General features: G+C 39.5%; 1 protein-coding gene and 1 pseudogene across 1 annotated transcript in view; one reads left to right on the top strand and one right to left on the bottom strand.

Annotated features, from left to right (window-relative positions):
• LOC111325029 (uncharacterized) overlaps nt 1-16,038 on the top strand; it is a 225,318-nt gene that overhangs the window by 60,606 nt on the left and 148,674 nt on the right. The gene's annotated exons all lie outside the window — the stretch shown is intronic.
• Nucleotides 10,079-11,636, bottom strand: LOC148730015 (uncharacterized; annotated as a pseudogene).

Here is a 16,038-nt window from a genome sequence, read left to right as displayed (position 1 = left end):
GATATTTCGCGCGAAGAAAATGTAGGTGTTACCTGACACTTTGGATTTTTAACAATATATTCGTCAAACATTGCTATTTCCATTCACTGTGCAATTTTTGATGCTCTGAATTGCACTGCTTCCTTTCGAAAATGTCAGAAGTGTTCGTGACCTGAGCGAGCAAAATGATGCAAAGTGTGTAAACAAATAACTGGGTAATTTAACCATATTGAGTTGTTAAATATCCAAATTAAATTCGGTCTCCGTTGTAATGACTCATAGCTTCTAAACTGTAAAGAGACAGGTCAAAAATTTTGCAAGATGTTTGATAAGGTTCTCCAAAACATATTTGGAAGTACACATTACATTACCACCTCACATTCAAGTAAAGTCAGCATCGTGATGACTTTTGGCAAGTACATTTGCTGACAATCTCTTTCAGTAGAGCCAAGTACGGGGCCTTTTTACGAATGGGCTTTGATGGCATATTGAGGCCAAGATCTTCACACATGTGCTGTAACATCGGTAGCCTCAAGATTTTCAAAGAGTCCTTTAGCGCCATTTCACAAAGATCGTAGTGATCGTAGATCAGGGGATGGTCAAGTTGTATTGACGTGACAGTCTCCTTTGCCTCGCTACAATTACTCTCCTCCTGAGCTGCTCGGATATCAGCGTCATCAGCATCTCATTGGCGTACTAACACACTCTGTCTTGGGAAGAAAAAGGTGATCTGGGTAGTTGTGAGGAATTCCGATGACTGGAAAAGTCGTGCACCATCGGTGCCCCGGGCACGCCGCATATCTCGAGCAACTACCTCAGCGTCAAGCTTGTGGCCTGTCCGTCTGCCCTATTCGAAATTTAGACAGAAGGTACGACTTTTGTTTTTCGTTGAATCTGTAAGCCTTCTTTATTACTCTGACAGCCCAGCCTTTTTTGAGAGAAATATAAGAATCTACCTTTCCCACATTATACTGGGTATATTGACGTACTATCCTTTGCCCTTTGTAGTAAATCTGAGATTGAAGTGTAAAAGTGTTATCGTGTGGTTATCAGACCTTGAGTGAAGTTTTTGTTTTTTTCAGTCTTTGGTATATTTATGACAGCCCATTTAGGGTCTCGTGTGGTGCGTGTTTGCTGGGATCGGACGTCGGTTATGATAAATAGAAATAATTCGCATTGGTACACTGAAATGCTTGTACAGAATGCTGTTCTCCCCCTGCATTCTCAGGAATTATTGATCAATATATACATATTATCTCTATATATGAAAAACAACCATTGAATTGTTTAAGAGTCATTCAACAAACTGAGCAAGAGATATCATAGTTTTCCTACAGCTGAGGTCGTAATTTGCCTAATGTTGATCGACGTAACAACTGTATGTACATTTTTGACACTGATTTTATTTTCTCTTTGCTCTCACGTAATTCTGAATGTATGATTTCCCTCTTGCCAAAAATTTTGTGGCATACCAGCCAAAATTTCCAAAATTAAAGTTGATTTCAAAACCTTTTTCTACCTGGCAGGGAATAATTAGATTAGCGTTTGTTTACACAGCACATATCTTCTGCTCGCTCAGGCATATGGTATTTCGCTGACTGGACTGGACTGGACTGGACTAGTAAAACGCGGACTAGTAAAGCGCGGACTAGTAAAACGCGGACTAGTAAAACGCGGACTAGTAAAACGCGGACTAGTAAAACGCGCACTAGTAAAACGTGCACTAGTAAAACGCGGACTAGTAAAACGCGGACTAGTAAAACGCGCACTAGTAAAACGCGGACTAGTAAAATGACAACAACAAAAAAAACAATTTCATACGAAGGCGATCATAAGACTTAATGGCAAGCCAATTTAGTAAGTGACAATACCTGTTTGACTTTTAAGCTGCAAATGGGTTTGACATGCGCCAGATACAAACGAATTTATAAGTTTAGGCTAAGAAAGAATTTATCCAGCACCAGTTCAAAATCCTAAAATACACTTTCGTCGTAAATTTCACGGCAGAAACGCAGGAATTCGATGAATAAAAGTCGCATTAAATCTCCTTGTGTCTAGGTAGAAAGAGTCTCATTGACTCCAGCTTTTCGGTGGAAGAAACACCGATTTACACACGCCATTACAGAAGACAAACAAGCAGACTGACAACTCCCGGCCAAAACACATATTTGCATTTACTTACAATTTGACTTTCCGTGAAATTTTAAAACGGAACAGAGGTAAATCTTCGAAGATTAATCGTCGTTGGAAATAAAAAATACTTTCCGTAAGATCTCTAACTGTTTTTCTTTTTACGAGAAAATCGTTGCATGATAATTTAACTCGTGTGTGTTTGTCATACCAGTACTGCTGTTTCTTCAAAAGCGTATGCTTCTTTCTTCTTCAATTGACAGGTGTCACATCGTGACAGTTGCTTATCAAAAAAATGTTTCGGCGAAAACATTCTCTTTAACTTGAATAACTCTTGTTTTCTTTATAACTCACTCGCCATCAAATTGTGAAGTTCAAGAAGGATTTTCCCGTAATTAAACTCGTAATTGTAGCCCTAAATCATTCGGGTTCTTTTAGCAATCATTGTTTTTATGCGTTAGAAAAAGATAAAAGTGTTATTCACCAGCATAGGTCGGTCCGTAACGGGAACTTCTGAACTGTTCGTATATTTCTGAACTGTTCAAAAATTGGTGTAGCATCCTGGATTCTTTAAGGCTCGGGTCGCATTACGACCGAATTGTTTACTCTAGGGATTAAACTCTGTCAACACAAGCATTTTCTAATGCGACCCAATTTTTGCGGTTTCCTAAAAGTTTCAAAATTCTAAACATCATCAAAGACGCCGGTGTGCCTGGGTGGGGCTGACCGATTTTGCCAAATTTTTTTGAAACGAAAGGACCCGCGTCCGTTGCGGACAAAGTTGTCATTTGTGCGTGCGTGTGAAATAAGATAAAACCAAAAAGAGCGGGAAATTTCTCCATTTCTCAATTTCTCTATCTCTCCATCAGCAAAACAAAAGCAAACCTTTGATTTTTTTGTTGTTGTTAAATAGCTGAAAACAAAAAGACTATAATCGCCATGCAAAGTGTTCTGTTTCGCCGCATGGTTAGTTCGGGGGAATGTTTATTTTTGCCGGATGTGAGATTGACTCCGTGATTGACGTTTCCATTTTAACCCGGTTGAAATGCGATCCTAATTGATGTTGTCAATTTCATTTTTGTTTTCCCGTTAAAAAAATTTGGTTTTAGGTTTTTCGAAATCCGGTGAAATTAAAACTTGACTGTAATGCGACCCCCCTAAGTAAAATTGTCTTGACTCAGTTGCAATAGAAAACGAAAATTGTTGGCTCGCGTCTCCTTAAATGATTGCCAAAGGAGCCCGAATGAATCAGGGCTACAATTACGAGTTTAATTACGGGAAAATCCTCCTTGAACTTAACAATTTGATAGCGAGTGAATTATAAAGAAAACAAACGTTATTCAAATTAAAGAGAAAGCTTTCGCCGAAACACTTTTATTTCTAAAGGTAATTAAAAAGCTTCCGAGCAAATTTTGAAACATTTTTTGATAAGTAACTGTCATGATGTGACACCTGTCAATTAAAGAAGAAAGAAACATACGCTTTTGAAGAAACAGCAGCACTGGTATGACAAACACACACGAGTTAAATGATCATGCGACGATTTTCTCGTAAAAAGAAAAACAGAGATCTTACGGAAAGTATTTTTTATTTCCACGGAAAAGCTGAAGTCAATGAGACTCTTTCTACCTAGACACGAAGAGATTTCATGCGACTTTTGTTCATCGAATTCCTTCGTTTCTGCCGTGAAATTTACGACGAAAGTGTATTTTAGGATTTTGAACTGGTGCTGAATAAAATTCTTTCTTAGCCTAAACTTATAAATTTGTTTGTATCTGGCGCATTTCAAACCCATTTGCAGCTTAAAGGTCAAACAGGTATTGTCACTTACTAAATTGGCTTGCCATTAAGTCTTATGATCGCCTTCGTATGAAATTGTTTTTTTTGTTGTTGTCGTTTTACTTGTCCGCATTTTACTAGTCCGCGTTTTACTAGTCCGCGTTTTACTAGTGCACGTTTTACTAGTGCGCGTTTTTACTAGTGCGCGTTTTACTAGTCCGCGTTTTACCAGTCCGCGTTTTACTAGTCCGCGTTTTACTAGTCCGCGCTTTACTAGTCCTCGTTTTACTAGTCCGCGCTTTACTAGTCCGCGTTTTACTAGTCCAGTCCAGTCCAGTCCAGTCATCGAAGTACCATATGCCACTCGCTCAGGTCACAAATATTCGTGGTATTTCCAAAAGGAGGCGTTCCGATTCAAAGCACCAAATTTTACTCAGGTATTGAATAAGGACATTTTATTACGAAAATCTAGTTAAAAGGTTAAAACCTTATGTACCAGGTATACTTTTATCGCATTAAATTTTACCTATTTTTCGCCCCATGTACAGCACTTTTTGAGGGTGTTGCTTAAGGGACAAAAAAAAAAAATCACAAAATAGCTGTGCACGGAAAAAATTAACATAACACAAATGAATGGGAAGACTTTCTCTTAACACATGTAAAGTTTGGTGTTAACTGAATTCATTTTAAGCCTTCAAAGGAGCTTGGGTTTTGCAGTGAATTTTGGACAATTTGCTAGGCGGAAAACCGCACTTAAACCGCGTTTTCAAATTTTTGCAAATTTCTGAAAAATTAACACTCGTCGGAACGTTTAAACTTGATTTTTGAAAACAGTTTACCAAAGGGTATCGTTGGGCAGAATATGAGCAATTCACCAAAATGGTCGCTGACGGACGATTCTCGATCCTTTCAGACAGCCATTCTTTAGTCTGATGTGCCGTGGACTTGATTTCCAGAGCACAATACAACTCTTACTAAACTCAAATCCGTCTTGAGTAGCACCCCAGTCCTACGATTTTGTGACAAGTTTACCAACGACACGGCCAAGGAGCATGTTTGATGCAACAGAATCAACCAGTGACATATGCCTCGCGTGCTATGTCAAGTTCTGAAATCAATGAAGTCCAAATTGAGAAAGAGCTCTTAGCGATCGTTTATGGATGTGAGAGATTTAATATGTACACGTATGGGGCAGAAATTGAAGTACTCTCTGATCATAAGCCCCAAGAAAGTATTTTCAAAAAGCCTCTTTTCAAGGTACCCCCCTCGCTTGCAAAGAATGAGACTTCGACTGCAAAGGTATAATCTTAAAGTGAGATATGTTCCAGGGAAGTTTCTTTATATTGCAGATACCCTTTCAAGAGCAATCGATCAGTCCAATGTTCCTACTGATGATGATATACATCATGACATGGAGCAGTTCATTCATAGTGTAATTCTCGATCTCCCAATTTCGGATATGAAGGTGATGGAATTACGACAGCTAAATTGCAATGAGCCTACTACGCAGTTGTTACATAGGTATGCCATGGAGGGTTGGCTCCAACACAAACGTGAGGTACCTCCTTCTCTTAAGTCTTTCTGGAATGTCAGGAATGATATTCACGTAAGCGATGGAATCCTTCTCAAGGACAACAGGCTTGTCATTCCATTTACGTGGAGAGCGGATATACTTCAGAAATTACATTTAAGTCACTGTGGCATTGAGAAAACCAAAGCTAATGCACGTACAACGGTATTTGGCTTGGCATGAATAAACATATTGAAGACATAGTGTCTCGTTGTGAAAAATGTCTGAAATATCAAAGTAAGCAGTCGAAAGAACCCATGCAAAGTCGACAAATCCCAATATTGCCCCCTCAAATTGTTGCATCAGATGTGTTACAACACAAAAATCAAAACTACCTTGTGGTCATTGATTATTATTCAAAGTACATTGAGGCTATTAGGCTGAATGGCAAAGCCAGCAGTGATAATATCAGATGTCTAAGTGAAATTTTCTCAAGACATGGTTATCCAAAAACTCTGAATTAGACAACTTTTTTGAGAGACATGTTTCGGCATGCTTATGCCATCTTCAATCAATGAGTAACAGAACGTGAGTAATTTCATAACAGACAAGTAGATGAATAAAATATTTACAGTATGATGTAATACAAAAGTGGGTACTATTTACAACGTGACACAAAACATCAAAGGTGTGAACTAAAACGCTAGAAAAGTGTTATAATGCTGTAATTGTTTGTTAGTTCCGGTTTGATCATATTTATTTGGTGTCACGTAATTAGTACCCGCTTTTGTATTACATCATACTGTAAATATTTTATACATCTACTTGTCTATTATATAATTACTCACGTTCTGTTACTCATTGATTGAAGATGGCATAAGCATGCCGAAACATGTCTCTCAAAAAAGTTGTCTATTTCTCACAATATTTATCATACTTGCTACCACTACGACCTTATGAAAACTTTGAATTGCAGACAACATACCCCACAACTCCAGAGAAATGAAGGAATATGCTACGCAATATGGCATTAACATAATAACAACCAGTCCCACATATAGTCAGGCAAACGGTCTTGCAGAAAAGGCGGTTAACATTGTTAAAAACTTACTAAGAAAGGAGTGCAATTTGAATGAAGGTCTGATGGAATACCGCAACACGCCAATAAACAATTTTCCTTATTCACCTAACCAAATGTTATTCAGTAGGCAAATCCGCACAAGAGTTCCTGTTCACCCCTTGGTCTTAGTACCACAGACCTGTCATGATGTTCCAGAATTACTAGAAAAACGACAAGCTAAATACAAAGAATTCTATGATCGCCAAGGCTCCAAACAATTGCCTCAACTCAAAGTGCCCCTGATATCAAAATTTTCGCACATCAGTTTTTTTCCATTTTCGTGTTCAGTGTGTCTCCTTCATCTACTCTGCCAAATTTCAGTTTAGACCGAGCACCAGAAATATCTTTTTTCGGGCCGTTAAATTCACGATTTCGCGTCCGCCATTTTTTGATCATGTTCCGGAAGTTGATCGCAGGACTCAGAGGAAGTGACGTTAAAGGCTCAACGCGAAAATCTCACATGGCAAAATGTCAAGCAAACATAACAGTGCTTTACTCTATTCTTCCAAACAATAAACAAAAATGACTGGGCATCGATGCGTAATTCAAAGCTGAAGTAATCGTGCAGACCATGCTGCAGGTATTTCTCTGCATCGGAGCCTTGCAAATAGATCAGAGCGGGAAAAACGGATGCGATTTGTGCGACCTCGCTGAGTAAACTTCAATCCTACAGAAATATTTGTGATTTACTCCGAACACTTCTCGGAGGACTGTTTCGAGAGATCTGTGTACTTTGAACAGAGTTAATTGACTCTGCTTTGAAGGATCTAGGCGAAGAATTCTGTCGGGTTCAGTGCCTACTGTTCAAGAAGAAAAGCGACAAGAAAAACCGTCCTCAGTGCGATCTCGACGTCGGAAAGCGAAGTCTACGAACCTCCACAGATTTTGTCACCTTTACATATGAGCTGATCAATATCCACCTTTAACAACTCTCTGACAGAATACCTTACACAAAGGAAAGTACTCGGTGAACATTGTAAATAAGAATGATAAAATAGCCGAATTGAGGATTGAGATTTCTGACCTCAAAGAGCTCACTTTTATACAAAAGAGATGAAAAATATAATTGTGCTCTGATTCTTAAAAAAGCTGGCTTTAATATCAACGAAAGCAGAACAAACAGTTTAAGACACAGAGCGTAAAAACACTTTAAAATGTAGGCTTGCAGCCAAAAAACCGAGAAAATGAAAATTTCTTTAAAAACTTGTCAAACTATCAACCATCTGACAGCCAAGTCAGCGTGCTATCAAAGGGTCTCAAATTCATCCCAACGCCCCTGACAAATGAATTTAAAATCAGGCCAACTTTTGCGAGATTTATTCGCAAGACGAATGCGCCTCCGGTACACCTTTCACGGACAAAACAAAGAACCACTTCTGTTTCATATCAAACTGAATGCCACCGGTTCATTCTTCTATTGCCCTTCAGAGCTACTTGGAAAATTGTCATAACGCTACTTGCAGATTAGCCTGCGTCGCAGACAGTCTAAACCGCCGGTATAGACACGCAGACGGACTATACCGGGGATTGTTTGACACTTCCGGCTGCAACGCAGGCTACTTGCAGATCTAAGCCAAAAAATACATTGTAACGCAATGAGGTCACAGCTACAAAAGAGTTGAAACAAACTCTGCTTTAAACCTCACCGAAGCAACACAGCAGTAGTCATCATGAATAATACAGAAAAGACAAAGAAGGCCAAAGTGCAACTCAACAACAGAATTCACTTCAAAACTCTCAAAGCCTCGATAGTAAAAAACACGTGGGAAAGGGTTAATGAGATCATTGACCAACTGCATCGGGGAAAACACACTGATGGCTGAGAAATGGCTTTCACAAACTCCCAATATCCGCCTTCGGATACGCAATTAGCCATTGCCGAAAACTATTTTTACTAATCACCCGATAATTTCACAAAAGCCACATGGGGAGTCCGTGCCGTTCTGTGTTTATCTTTATTCGCATGGCAAAAATTCATCGTTTGTCGGCGCAAAACTATCCACACAAGCTTCAATGGCGGACGATTTTTGGACGACTTTGAAGCGGTAAAAATTGGTCATCGAAGATTTGTTTTGAGTTTTTAGTGGAAAAAAGGGTCTTAACTTGACCCAATTCAACATTGTGTAAACAATTTAGGCCAGAATAAAATGGTCAATTTTCGTCTTAGGGGCACTTTAAGGAAGGGGATAGTGTAAGGTTCAAGAAACCAGGTGACAAACATTTGTCACGTGCTATAGTTACAGGAAAAAGTGACACACCCAGATCGTAGTAGTTATAATAGGCTGGTTCTGGGACAATAGAGTATCCACAATTTGAAATTGGAAGGAAATGTATGGGAAAATGCAGGTACAAAGTTCACAATTGAGGAGGAGTATCCACAATCACGTGCAATGATATACTAGGACAATAGATAGAGTATCCACAATCACGCAAAATCACGGTAAAGGTAGACTAGAGTATCCACATTAGAGTATCCACAATCACGGTAAAATCACGGTAAAGGTAGACTAGAGTATCCACACTAGTGTATCCACAATCACGCAAAATCACGGTAAAGGTAGGGTTAGGTAACGTGTAGGTTTACATATGATCAAACCCTAACAATCATTTCAAGATGGTGTCTCAAACAATGAGAACAAAAGAGTTCAAGATGGCGAAGGGGTTAAGTCGGCACGCAAGGGCTATTACTGCAACATGATAGAGTACACGCAATGAGAATAATAGAGTATCCACAATTTGAAAATTAGAAGGAAATGTATGGGAAAATGTAGGTACAAAGTTCACAATTGAGGAATAGTATCCACAATCACGCGCAATGATATACTAGGACAATAGATAGAGTATCCACAGTAGTAGTATTGGGGGCTCGTATGGTCATACCCGCACGGCCTGGGTCCGAGTGTCTCGGCCGAGGTTAATTTATTCACGTTGCGTAGGTGTGCGAGGGGTTTGAATAGGGTTAAATATTCCGTAGGCGTATAAAAGGGGGTTAGGGTTAGGGTTTGGCGTAGGTGTACGAGAGGTTATTAGGGTTAGGGTTAATTTTCGTATAGGTTCGTGAGTAGGGTTTTTAAAAAGTAACGGTACAAAAAAGTACAAAGATAACAAAAGAATCCAAGATGGCGAAGGGATTAAGTTTAGGAATAATCCATTTAGAGAAAAGAATGAGAGAGAGAGATGTGTTTTACAAATGAGAATCTATTTGAACTGATAACGGGAGAGAGAATCGACAAATTCTAATGGGTTTTACTCTCACAATTTAGAAGAATGCGATAAATTATCACACTGCATTATTTAGCTTTGAGTCAGATAAAAACAGACGCAGCCGGAGGCTGCGTTTTTCCGGACGCGCGCGCGAAGAGAAGAAGAGGAAGAAATAGGAGGAGGAGGAGGAGGAGAGAGGAAGAAAGGTGAAAATCAAACAATTTGAAGTAAAATATTTTATTCTACCCGAGAATTTAAATAGTGCGACTATGTAATGTCATTGTAAATGATGTCTCATTAAAATGCACAAAAATAAATAAAAGATGACATTAGCATTCAAAGCTCTATGAAGCGTTCGATGACGGTTTTAAGAGCAACAAAGCCCAGTTGTTTCTCTAATGTTTTTTAGTATAAAACCGCATACATCCTTCATGCTTTAAAAGATGACTGTATGATAGTCTAACATCATCACTAGCCGGGTGTAAATCCAGGGTAATATATCCAAAAGGCCGTTGTGTGGCCTCAGAATACACTTGCATAATATCTTGCCGTGTCATCGGAAAAACATGTAACCATAAATTTTTAAGCCCTAGTTGATCACGCGGATTCTTGAATGCGACCACATAATGAGCATTCCTGGAAATTCTTTTAGCGTATTTGCCTGGTGGAAACATGTCTTGACACAAGTAAAGGACAGTAATGTTGCGGTGATGAGAATGTTTGGTGAAAAGATCCAACACCTCTTTATCATGCCCTCTTTCTGCCATAAGATCATCCATCACCAACAATCCACCATCTTTAGAAAACCATTGCTCTAACTGTTCTTCTCCGGGTATACATTCATGAAATTTTATTCCATGTCGTTGCATCTCGCGATATCCATCTTGCCAGACGCCGTAACAGTGGGAGGTGACACAAACAATTCATCCAAATGTTGTAGCAGCAATGATTTGGTGAAATAAGTTTTACCGCATCCAGAAGGTCCCACAATTAATATGCTACTGGGTGTTTTGAATTTAAAACCCTCACACCACCTTTGTGATAGATCAAATGACTGGATTGGATCTACAATCCCAGGCGGAAAGGAATGATTATTCACAGTGAAAGGAGATCCACGTGTTGTAGCGCTCGCACATGAATTCCTCTCGTGACGGTCTTTGTTATCCGAACGAGTGAATTCTTTATGGCAATAGCGACAACTATAGAGCACGATTAAATGGCTCGTTGTTGCAATTAATTCTACAAATTAAGAATGAATAATAGTTAAAGCATGCGTCTAGTTATATACTCTCAGAAGAAAGGAAAATTTCCTATCAGTTTTAAATGAAACTTTCCGAGAATATGACCTACGCAAATTTCTCTACGAAAATAAAACAATGCGCTCACAAGTGGTGTTTTTACCGCTAAGGCTGTTAATCAAATTTGATTGTACAGCGACATGTAGCCATCAAAGTTTTATTGTGTGGTGACCTTTAGTCATCAAACTTTTTCTGTGCCAGAATCGTTAGAGATATTTGTCAATCAAATTTTCGATTTATCCAATCATACGTTTATAAGTCAATGCGCGTCAAATTGCACCCAATAAGCTTTCGCGATTTTAAACAATAGAGTGAATGGATATAAAAAGAGAAGACTCAACTAACAGAGTGCAGTGGAAATTAGAGAGAAGGAGGACAATAACATATTGTCACTGAAGGTGAGCTAAGCTTTACTGGGATTTGAAACAATGGGGTAAATGAGAGTAATGTACAAACACAGCAATTTTCTTTCTTAAATTACAAATAATTGATCTATTTGTTTACCTCGGTGTAAAATAGAAATCTGAAAAAGTTTTAAATCAAGAGGATCGAATGTGAATAAACTTTGAGAATACGTTTGAGGGAGCAGTAGAAAGTGAGGGTAATGTGGAAACATAGTAATTTTCTTTCCCCCACCATAAAACTAGCGTCTATCCTATTTTCTTTACCTCCGCTACAATCCTAAATAGGGATGATTGAGTATAAAATTTCATTTAATCGCAGAGCGCTGAAGGTATTACATCATGTTTGATTGTCTAAAGTGCGGGTTAACTATTACGCAGAGGAATAACTTTCACCGACATGTGAAGAGCTGTGGAACATCAAACCATCGCCTAGCATGCCCGTACTGCACAAAAACTCTGGCGAGAAAGGATGGATTAAAGAGGCATATTAAAACTCACCATTCCAATCTGCTTCAATCTAATCAACTGCAGCAAGCTATTCAGGGATGCATAGTCCCGCCATGGGAAAAACCATTCAAGAGCGACAAAAGTAAAAGGCGCTTCAAGTATGAAGAGACTCTAAGCCATCATAACTGTCAGAAAAAGACAAATTTTAAATGTAAGACCTGCGGAAAATGCTTTGTCAGAAAAGCGAACCGAGATGATCATGTGAAAAATTCCCACAGAAGACAAAGAGGGGGAGCTTTAGAGAACCTTAATGATGGAGACTATGAACTACCTACAAACCCCTCCATTGAACCCGACGAAGAGAAAAAGGTTCTCAATGGTGTAAGAATCGAGGCAACATTTCGCCCTCAGACAAAGGTGCAGAAGAAAGATTTTAAAGTGCTTTTACATGAATCTGCGAAACGGTTACAAAATCGTTTAGGAGGAGCCATTAAAGAAAAGAAGGGGATTAAGTGGAACTTAGTTCTCGAAAGTAAGATGTCGCAAGTGATGAAAAAGCAAGAGAACCCTCGAGTGCTAACACCTCACTTTACTGCTGGTCCATACACTAGTACCTCAGGTAGCGATGTGATGAAGCAAACTCACATGGCCTATGAACGATTGGAAGACCAGATGAGCAATTTCACTCAGCTCGCATCCGGATGGGTTTTGGAAAGAAATAATAATGTTGCTCTACAGATGGTAAAATATGCACCACGTAAAGGTAACTCCTACCTCCAGCTTCATCCCTCCATTGCAGACAAAAAGGCTATAATCAATGTCAAAAACAAAGATGATCACTGCTTCAAGTGGGCCACTCTCTCAGCTCTTCATCCAATGGAAATTCATCCTGAGCGTGTAAACAACTATATACCCTTTGAGGAGGAACTAAACTTCAGCGGTTTGACGCTTCCTATGAAGATAAACAACATTTCACAATTTGAGAAGCAAAATCCGAGTATTAGTGTCAGCTTCATTGGATACGAACTAAAGGGCCGAAGAAAAAAGCGAAAAGTAGATTTATTCCCCTTAAGAATGACGGAAGAAAAAAAGAACACCACGTGACATTGCTTTATTGGAGCGATGGGAACACGGGCCATTATGCGTGGGTGAAATCTCTGGAGCGTCTACTTCACGATCAGACAAAGAAACAACAGAGAAAATTATTCTGCGAGCGATGCTTCAATAGCTTTGGAAGACAAGACCTACTTGAGAAGCATATGGAATATTGTCGAGAATTACCATTACAGAAAACAGAATGTGTAAAAGAAATGGTTCATTTTACAAACCTGCAGAATATGGAGCGAGCTTCCTTCGCCATCTACGCAGACTTTGAGAGTATCCTTAAACCAATCACCCAGGAACGCGGAGAGAAAACGGAACGAGTTCAATGCCACGTCCCGTGTAGTTATGGATTGGTTCTCATCTCGAGGCATCCGGATGTACCAAATCTAGTAAAGTATTACGAAGGGGGGGGATGAGAGTGAAGAAAGGAATAGCGAAGAAGAAGATGAAGAGGAGAAAGAGACTGAAGAATGGAATATCGAGGAAGATGAAGAGGGGGATGAGTGTGAAGAAGATGAAGAAGAGGAGGATGAGTGTGAAGAATGGAATAGAGAGACTTCTCTAGGCCCACTGAAAGGAGAAGAGAGGAGGAATGAGGAGGAAAGAGGGGGACAGAGGGAGAAAGAGAAGGAGGAGGAGGAGGAGGAGGGAGGAGAAGATCCGAGGTTCCACGCCCATGGAAAGAGGAAGCGGAAGCAGGTGGAAAAGTATTTCAAACGAAGAAAGATGGAAGAAGATAAAGATGAAGAGATTGGAAAAAAAGTAGTGGATTGTTTTTTAAAAAGTCTTTTGAAATTGGGGAAGGACTTATTACCTTTCCTTTATGATAACAGGCCCATGACAGACTTTGATGAAGAACAACACGAGTCTGCAACTCATTGCAAAATCTGTTAAAAACCGTTTCGTGTGGGAGAGAAGAAAGTCAGAGATCATGATCACGCCACGGGAGAGTACAGGGGAGCCGCCCATAATTTCTGCAACCTCCAGTTTCGCAGGCAAAAGGTCATACCCGTCTTTTTGCACAATTTGAGAGGGTATGACGCACATTTCATAATGCGAGGGATTCACAAGCATGCGAATAAGCGGAAACGGAAAGGTCTTCAAGTGATACCTACCATCACCGAAAAATATATCAGCATTTCCTTGGGTCATCTACGCTTCTTGGATTCTAATCAGTTTATGCCCTTTCCATTAGAAAAATTAGCTGATAATTTATCCACCTATCCCATCTTAGAAGAGCTATTTCCTGAAGTATGGGGAGTAAGAGATGTGAATCTCTTGAAAAAGAAAGGCGTGTACCCTTACGACGACATGGATAGTTTTGAAAGGTTTCAAGAAGATGCTCTACCGCCGAAAGAAGCTTTTCACAGCCTTTTGACTGATGAAGACGTTAAAGACGAGGATTATGTGCATGCGCAGAACGTCTGGCGGGAGATGGGATGTCAAACCCTTCGAGATTACCATGATGTCTATTTACTTACGGATATAATGCTGTTAGCAGATGTCTTCGAGCAATTTAGAGATAAATGCTATGAAGTGTATGGATTGGATGCAGCGCATTACTACACCTCCCCAAGCCTTGCGTGGGATGCAGCCTTAAAATATACTAAAGTGTAATTGGATAGCATAGCAGATATCGACCAACATCTGCTTTTAGAGCGTGGTATGCACGGAGGCATCTCCATGATTACTCATCGCCATGCGAAAGCCAACAACCCTTACCTTCCAGATTACAATTTCAACCAGCTCACCTCATTCATTATGTATCTTGATGCTAATAATCTTTATGGTTGGGCCATGAGTCATCCCTACCTGTAAGAGAGTTCGAGTGGGTTCCAGAAGAAGACTTGCTGGGAGTAAATATCACACAAGTACCTGATGATGCGTCTGAAGGGTACATTCTCGAAGTGGATTTGGAATATCCGAAGAACTTCATGACCTTCACAACGATTATCCACTAGCCTCAGAAAATGTAGTTATTACACCCGACATGCTTTCACCTTATTCAAGGCATTTGGCCGAAGATTTGGAGTACAAACCAGCTGAGGTTAGGAAACTTTTACCTAATCTCTACGGTAAGAAGAATTATATTATTCACTTTCGAAACTTTAAATTTTACCTCGACAAGGGTATGAAGCTTACCAAAATTCACCGTGTCCTCAAGTTCAAACAAGAAGCCTGGTTGAAACCATACATTGATTTGAATACTTCTAAGCAAAATATGGCTTCTAACGCCTTTGAAAAGGATTTTTTCAAGTTAATGAACAATAGCGTCTTTGGAAAGACTATGGAAAATGTGCGAAAACATCGAAACATCGAATTTGTTACTACAGCTAAAAAGTATGGAAGGTTGGTGAACAAACCGTCTTACAAACGAGATACGCCGTTTATCAAAAATGGCGAAGAAGAAGATGAATGCCTTATTGCTGTGGAATTGGAACGTACTAAGGTGGTGTTAAAGAAGCCGATCTATACGGGTTTTTCAGTACTGGATCTCTCCAAGATGCTCATGTATCAATTTCATTATGATTACATCTTACCCAAGTATGGCGCAGACCGTGTGAAATTACTATTCACAGATACAGACAGCCTCACTTTACTGAGGACATTTATAAAGACATGAAAGAGGAACAACACTTGTTCGATACATCTGATTACCCTAAAGATCATTTTCTGTACAGTATCGAAAACAAAACAGTCATTGGTAAATTTATAGATGAGAATACTGGCAGCCCTGTGATGGGGTTTGTAAGTCTACGCTCTAAAATGTATGCTATGAAAACGTGGTATGAAAGGGATGCAAAGTCAAAAGAAAAAAAGACAGCAAAGGGGGTGAAAAAATCTGTGATCGAGAAAGAACTGACACACGAACTGTATCGAAAGTGCCGTTTTACTAAGACATCACAAACGCATGCGATGATGGGATTCCGCACCGAAAAACACGAAATGTATACAGAGAAACTTAACAAAACAACGCTCTCACCTTACGACGATAAGCGATTTTTGTTGGGAGAGTTTGGAATCGATACACGCGCATATGGACATTACTCGAATGTATTAGAA

The sequence above is a fragment of the Stylophora pistillata genome, chromosome 5, assembly GCF_964205215.1.
Source record: "Stylophora pistillata chromosome 5, jaStyPist1.2, whole genome shotgun sequence".
NCBI classification, from domain to species: Eukaryota; Metazoa; Cnidaria; class Anthozoa; order Scleractinia; family Pocilloporidae; genus Stylophora; species Stylophora pistillata.
The sequence above is the reverse complement of the archived record's forward strand: the minus strand, read 5'-3'. Positions and strand labels throughout refer to the sequence as shown.